General features: G+C 36.4%; 1 pseudogene; it reads left to right on the forward strand.

The window, feature by feature from the left end:
- The first annotated feature begins 1,674 nt into the window (after window positions 1-1,674).
- Window positions 1,675-7,791, forward strand: LOC117909079 (annotated as a pseudogene).
- The last annotated feature ends 250 nt before the right edge of the window (window positions 7,792-8,041 follow it).

Here is an 8,041-nt window from a genome sequence, read left to right on the forward strand (position 1 = left end):
AGCAGCTGGCCATAGTCTTGGGATGGAAATTCTGTCATGCTTGGAACACCTTGCATTAGGATGCAAGGTTTGTATGGATCCCCCTTCTGTTAGGCTTACTAAGAGGATCTCTTTTGACTTCTCTCCTCCTACATAGAAAATACAGCAGGGTTCAAACTTATGTTCTAGGTTCGACTATTTTGGTGCTCCTTTCCCATTTTTGCAGATCTATGGAAGAGTGCTTTGTTTTAACTGCTTCTGTACCACATGCAATACTGATCAATTGCTCCTTTGTGCTCACCGCTTAGTAGAAGAGATAGTGTCTGTATTCTTTTTTCTGGGTTCTACACCTTTGTTTTGTCATGACTTGTAACTGAATCTATGTAAGCCTAATTGCTTTATAAGTTAACAATTATGATTGCTGTAACTTATAGCTGAATCTATATCAGTCTAATCTTACATTTGAAAACACCAGCGTGGGGAAAGGTACAGGGCCCGGGTCTGATCCATGATGAAGCTGGATTTGGTGGGATTAAGGAAAAAAAGAGCATGGAAGTCATGGATGCATTTAATTTTCCTTTTAAACAAACAGACCCGTATGGTCAATTAGCTTGTATGCATATTGAATGAGTAGATGTAGACCATATCAGAAGGTACTCATCAAACATTCTACTCACTTAAAAAAATAATTTTTGAAGAACCGTGATTTATACTTCTCTCCACCGATGGATAAAAATAAAGTCCATTATATCATCATATTCTGCTTTCCCCATCCAGTGGGGACACTTGTGAGAGGAAAAATGGGCTGATCAGGAGCTGATGCCTCACCCGTGATTCTCCACTGTTGGATCTCCCTCGGAAAGCGTACCTGACCCGTCTACGGCCAGGATACAAAGAATAATGGCACAAGCTGACTGGGACAGTAACCTTTCCTTTCTTCACAAAACGGCGGAAAATTGCAAGATATTTTTATATATGCTTCCTGGTCGGCTCATTTTTTAGTAGCCGGCTGAGCTCGGCTCGCCGCCCACACTTTTTGACATGATCCTTAAGAAGATTATTTTCTATAACAAGAAAATAACATAAAAAGCAGAGTTAAAGCACTAAATTTTCACAATCATAGCAAAATAATTTATATATATATATATATATATATATATATATATAATAATTTTTAAAAAATATTTAAATATTTATCTTTACGTGTGCTTCTAATAATTTCTTTCATTTCAAATAATAATTAAAAATATTTTAAATTGCCTAAAAATGAGGACTATGGTAAGATTTAGATGAAAATATTTTTAAAATATATAATTTTTTAAAATATTTATAGTATTTTAATAATTAAAATTTTTTATTTTTATAATTAAAACGGTTTTTAAAATTATTATCGTCATATTATTTTTATAATAAAATATATTAATATATTGATATGAAAATAAGAACTATTCTAGAAAATCAGTTAATTTTTTAGAACTTAAGGGATTGATTTAAATGAAGAATTTTATTAGGAAAATGAGTAGCTGCCAACTCAAAAACATTCATCCAAGCCACCTGACTGACATGAACTCTGAAAATTACTACCCAAATAATTTATTAAAGAATATCTTTGTCCAAATCTTACAAAACAAACTATTAAATTAATTAGATTTTTCTATATTTTTATGTTTGGCTCCATAACCCCATTCACACGCTCCTAGATTAACACTCTCTTCTTCCACTAGGGGCAGCTTTTCTGTGTATGCCCTCTTTTTTACTCTCTCTCTTAAAGCAAAGATCTTTTTCTGTGTCTAGAGTTGGGTTCAGAGGAGGAAGATGAGGGGTCCTTTGGGGGCAGTGATTGGGAGGTACCCATCAAGTGATGGAAGTACACAAATGGGAGGAATCATAAGGCACAACAGGAAATGCAGGGACATTGCTTTTCTTGTTCTGTTCATTGCCTTCTGGGTTGCTATGATTGTTAACTCCAGCTTTGGATTCAACAAGGGAAACCCTTTGAGGTAAACTACAAACAAGCGCTACCCTCATCATGCTTGCTCTTGTTTTGTACATGGGTGTCCTTTATTTTCTTGTATTTTGGTGTTTGGATGCTGGGAAAATGTGGGAATCCCATTGGGGTAACCCGCAAAAGATAGTACCCACATCGTGTATCCTCTCGTTCTGTAAATTGCTATCCTTTATTTTCATGCATTTTGATGATTGGTAGCTGAGGAAATGTGGGAAACCATTGAGGTAATTAACTACACTCTTGCCGCATCATGTGCTCTTGTTCCACTTATGGGTGCCCTTTATTTTGATCTCTTTTGATTTGCTGAGAAAATGTAGGAAGCCCATTGAGGTAGCCTATAACTAAACACTGCCTACGTTATGTATGGTCTTGTCCTGTAGTTCTTTATTTTGTTGTGTTTTGATGTTGCTGAGAAAATATAGGAAAAGGAAAAAAAAAACAAATAAAATTTTGAATCCGTTGTGTCTTTAACAAACAAGAACCTGCCTTTGGGGGGCCCTAATAGAACAATTTTGCTTGGTTGAGGAAAGATTAAATTATGTTTTTCCCCTCCATTTACTTAGTTTTCTCTGAAAGCAAATGGATGTGATTCAATCAGGGGAAACCCAGTAGGTTATGAACAAGTAGCACTTACACCTTACTTTCTTATAGTCTAAATGGGTATACTTTATTTTCATGTGTTCCATTTGTTTTCCGAATTACAGAAAATAAAAGAAAACTATCTTTTGAATGTTAGATTTTTTTCCCCCGGTTTCAGGACTTTAGAATGCCCAAATCTCCATTTGGTTTTCTTTTCAAGTTCTAATGTTGTTTTGATACGCTGGTGATTCACATGTTTTTTTTTTTACTGTCTATATGATTGCAACATTCATATATAAGGTTTTTTTTAATAGGCTTTTTAAGGTGAGGGTGAGTCATGCCCTTGCAATAGTGCAACAGTATCTGAGATTGTGTTAATATTATTAAATAAAAGGAAAAGTCCATACATGCATACTTGAACCCCGGTTTTAGTTCAGGCTTGAACAAACTTGACAGCTGAACTAGGACCACTTGAAAGCGTTGATTGCTAGCAATTTGCTCTTTTGTTTATTTCCCCTTATATACTTAGTAATTAGCAGATAGAGTGATTTGGATGATTTCTAGTTCTGGTTCCAGAGATGGCTGCTTGTATTTGGGGAATGTTGGAGTTTTCGGCTATTAAAAGGTCTCAAGTAATAATTTGGTCATTGGTTTGAACTCTAAAACATTGGTTGTTTTTTGGGAAGATTTTAAGTTTATTGCTAGTTCAAGGTTTAAGAGTTTACATGACATTTGTGTTAGTTACAAGTTTGAAGTTTTTAGTCTATTTTTGGTTGACCATATCAAAATTGATATTTGAGTTGAGTGTTTATGTTGTTTGAGATGAAATCTTGCTTAAAAATTAATTTGGAAAAGTAGCATACTTCTTAGTAGGAGAGTAGCTAATGTGGAGGAATTAGCCTCGGTGTTGGGGCGTAGAATAGGGAAGCTGCCCACTTCCTATTTGGTTCTCTCTTGGGAGCCTCTCATAAATCTTACAAGGTGTGGGATGTAGTGGAAGAGAGATTTAGTAAAGACTAGCGATGAGGAAGAGGCAATTCCTTTCTAAAGAAGAGAGATTTGCCCCAATCAAAAGCACATTATAAAGCCTTCCCAATTTATTTCATATCCTTGTTCATCATTTCAAGACTTGGAAAGATCCAAGAGACATTTTATGGGAAGGTGGCATGTCAGAGAAAAGATCCCATTTAGTAAATTGGACCATAGTTCACTCGGGAAAAGGACAAGGGCTTGGGAATTTGCAATCTCAATGTCTTAAAACAAGGCTTTGTTTGGTAAGTAGAACCAGAGATTTGCTACAGAAAGGGAATCCTTATGGAAAAAAAATCATAATAGGGAAGTTGAGAGAGGATGAAAAGGGGTGGTGGTTGAGAGGAGTGAGAAGGATATTGAGTAAGAGTGTGGAAAACCATCAGAAACAAATGGGAGAGTATAAAAAGCAGGTCTGACTTTTCAGTTAGGAATTGGAGAAGGCTTAACTTATGGAAGTACTTATTGTGCGAGGATTTAACCTTGGAAGAAGCATTCCTAAGTATATTCTCTTTTGCTTCTAACAATGATGGATGGTTAGCAGAGGCATGGGAGCTGGTTGGGGAAGGGGGTGGCTAGAGCCCCCGGTTTTCAAGGCAATTTAATGATTGGGAGCTTGATGAAATGGAGATTTTCTTTTGGAAATTACATTTGTTGTCATTTAAAAAGAAAGTGAAGGACAAATTGAGATGGAATGAGTCCACGAGCAACAAATTTTTCATCCTTCTCTAGGGGAGATAAAGAGCCTTTCCGAGGTAGTGTAGTATGGAGCACTTGGGCACTAATGAAGGTCGGTTTCTTTGCCTGGGAAGCATCTTGAGGTAGAATTCTAACTTTAGACCAGCTCAAAAGGAGGTGGTGGACTTTGTCAAATAGGTGTTGTTTGTTCAAAGGCTCGGAGGAAACAACAGATCACTTGCTTCTGTATTGTTCCAAAGCAAGTATGTTGTGGCAGCTAGTTTTTTCTCTCTTTAGAGTGGTTCAGCTGGTTTTTTTTTCTCTTGGGAGTGGTTTAAGTGATGCATTCTTCAGTTAGAAGTAACCTGTTGGGTTGACATGGCTCTTTCATGGAGAAGAAAGAAACAAAAAAAAAAAGAAAAAAACATGGAGGCTGCTCCCATGTGCTTATTTTGGGCTCTTGGAAAGAAAGGAACAAGAAGTCTTTTAATGATGTTAAGTAGTTCAAACGAGCAATCAAATCCAATTTCATGTATACTTTTTTGGATTGGTTAGAGCGCATATAAAGAACCACACAATGACTATGATAGATTTTGTAAATTGGTTGAGCTTAAAGGAAAGAGAAGGTTTATTTTTTTGTCCTTCACGCCTACATTGGGTGTTTTTGTATACTTCGTGTGTATTGTGCTACGTGTCCTCTTAGACACTTTAATATATTTTCTCATTTGCCCATCAAAAAAGAAAATGTTAGGATGCAAATTTGTAAACTACTCCCATTTAGTTCTTTTGAATGCAGAAAGAATCACCACACTTGTCATTCAAGCTAAGTGGTTGTAAAGCCATGCCTTGTTGTCCAAGGTTGTTGAGACTAGGGTATTCCCTCAAAAAGGGAGTCCACCACATCAAGTGCTATAAAAATTTCACATCTCAGTAAACTTCAGAAGGAGTTGAATTCTGAAATAGATCCCATAGCACAGAACCATATGGGACTGCAAGCCCTGGTTGATCTAATTCCACGTATTACTACTATGTCCTCTACCCTTATGAGCTATTTCTATTCATCTTCAGAGTGAGTGTACAAGGTGATCAGTGAGGAGGGAAAACTCAGTAATATGGGGTGAACAGGCGATGCTTTTCATACATGGTTAGGTTGTTTTTAGAGGCATGTGCTAGTGTTAGATATATGAAATCAATGTATTGCAAATTCCCCAACCAAGCTGTCTGCAGGTCATTTCTTTGGAAATCCTTTACACCATATTTTCTGCTAAAGATACTGCTGCTGATTGTGATTTTTACAATGGGCTTTTCCTCATTGCCTCATTTACTAGTTGTTCTTTATCTCTTCAAATATATGGATATTTGATTGCCTCTCTTTCTCAAATCCTGACTACTAAAAGTGTGCGAATGTCTAGCCATGATTTTGCAGTCGATTGGTATCTTCTTTGTTAACATTAAGCAAAAATGGTGCCCAGTTGGTTGCTTTACAATATGTTGTGCATGTGCCTCTGCCTTTGACAAAACAAAATCGATCAAGTTTAAAAGGACAATGGCATTAACCTTTATCTATTTATTGCACTAGCAGTTAAGTGGATGAGTGTACTATTTCTCGCTTCCTTTCCCTTTATTTTTTTTTCACAATTGTGAGTGGTTGTGCATTATCTTTCCAGGCTAACTTTTGGGTTGGACTACGAAGGAAATGTTTGTGGTAACCGGCATGCAAAACGAAACCTTCGGGAATTAGAACTCAGATACTGGGTTAATCCTAATCAAGTTACCAAAGTGGTTTGAAGAACAGCGGATTCAAGCTGTCCAATGCCCGGAGCATCTGCTTGATGGAATGCCCTATCCCCTCGGAAGATTCACTAAATTGGGTCTGTGATTATCCAGAGGGAGATATCCATCTAACAATGGATGACTGGATTGACAGGAATTATGATTATTTTGAGTTCCTTACTCCAGATATGAGAAACACCTCTCTTCAACTTCAAGGCCCTTGTTATCCTGTCATATTTCCCAGTGTTAATGGTAACTGAATTTGATTGTGTTCTGAGTATTGTTAGTTTCAAATCATGTTCAATGTTCTAACTGTTTGAAAATGCATAAATGTACTTTTGCACGTTCATACACATAATATTCTGAAAGGTAGAAACTATTTCAGTTCATGAATATATTTGTTTTTCAACATTAATGGGTAGATTTAAGTATTCTGTTTCTTAATCCTTTCTGTTTTCCAGTTTTCTGGAGCTGCCAATTTATTGCTCGTGCATCAAATATGTCTTTGCGGCACTGGCAGCAGATGGGTGGAGTGAAAATCAATGAGGACATTGTAATAGACAAATCCATTCATCGGTCTATCAATTCTCGGTCATCTGTCTTAAAGGTTGAGTATGCCTTGCCCATATGACTTCTTTAAAGTCATTATTCTTGTAGAAGTATCAAGGATAATTTACAAACTAATCTATGTAATTTGAATCTGTATTAAATTTTGCTTGAAATTGCCACTTAATATTTTGAGAAAGGTCCTAGTACTGTCCATCTGATTTAAACATGTCAATTCTGTTTTAGGCATCTGTTAACATGCCAAATTTCTAAGAGCTTAAGCTTTTAGGCTCCTGCCACACATATGGTCCTACACCTGCATGTGGACAGACAAATTAGTGATTACAGATTGGAGATACTACTAGCTAATTATAGCTTTGATACCATGTTATGCTATTAAGTTTGTAGAAGCTTAAGCTGTTGCCATATAAGCCCACAATATCTACCAAAGTGACAGCAACCATTATCGATTCATAGATAGAAGATGAAATTATGAACCATCTCTTTATGCGCCCATGTGCAAGAGTGAAGGATTCTGCCTATATTAACTTGTGTTGTTTTTTCTTGTGTTGCTGCTGTCAAGCATACAGAGTGTTAATGAGAGAAAATTTCAGATTTTTAACTCTTATATCCTATGGACAAAACCTGCAATCCACATTTTTTTGTCTTAAAACAGGATGGAGTTAATTGTTAATAGTTCTAGCTTATTGGTATGCTCCTCAAGTTACACATGCATGTACCCACCATATCATCCAATTGAACCAGCCTATAACAATAGAAATGTTGAGGAGACCTACTGTCCATATCACTCAATTAGTGGCTGCATGTCAGACACTCCCATCAACCCATTGGTCCTGACAAAGAGGTTACAGTATAGGATCATCATTTTCCACGTAGAATTTGTAGATATATTATTCCTCCTTGTTTTTTTTTAATATTTTTATCTTGCTTTTGGACATATATGCATATTGTGCATTCTACAGCTTGAAAATTCATCACCTGTGTGTTGTATTTGCAGAGATACATGGCTGACATTGCAAAGTCATGGCCAGTATTGATTGTTTGTGGAGGAATCTTGCCACTGTTTTTTATCGGTGATTTGGTTGTTGATGATTCGGCATTTTGTTTCTGGAATGCCATGGATAACAGTTATTCTCTTCAATGTTCTCATAGTATCAGTCACAATGTTTACTACTTAAAAGGTGGGAACTAATAGCCTTTTACTGTTTTCTCCTTGGAGGCTGTTTTGGAAACACAAATTTGGGTGCTTGTGTATCTTCATCTGGCTTCTGTTTGTGAAACTAGGATGCTCATGAAATACTTTCAGCAATCTCTGTTTTAAATTTTTGAACTGCTCTCCATTGTGTGTTTACAAGCTGTTTAGATATCTTAATGTTTAGCTGCCATATTTCCTTGCTTCTCAGACAGCTTTATTTCATATAGCAATAC

This window comes from Vitis riparia, chromosome 19, assembly GCF_004353265.1.
Source record: "Vitis riparia cultivar Riparia Gloire de Montpellier isolate 1030 chromosome 19, EGFV_Vit.rip_1.0, whole genome shotgun sequence".
Taxonomy (NCBI): domain Eukaryota; kingdom Viridiplantae; phylum Streptophyta; class Magnoliopsida; order Vitales; family Vitaceae; genus Vitis; species Vitis riparia.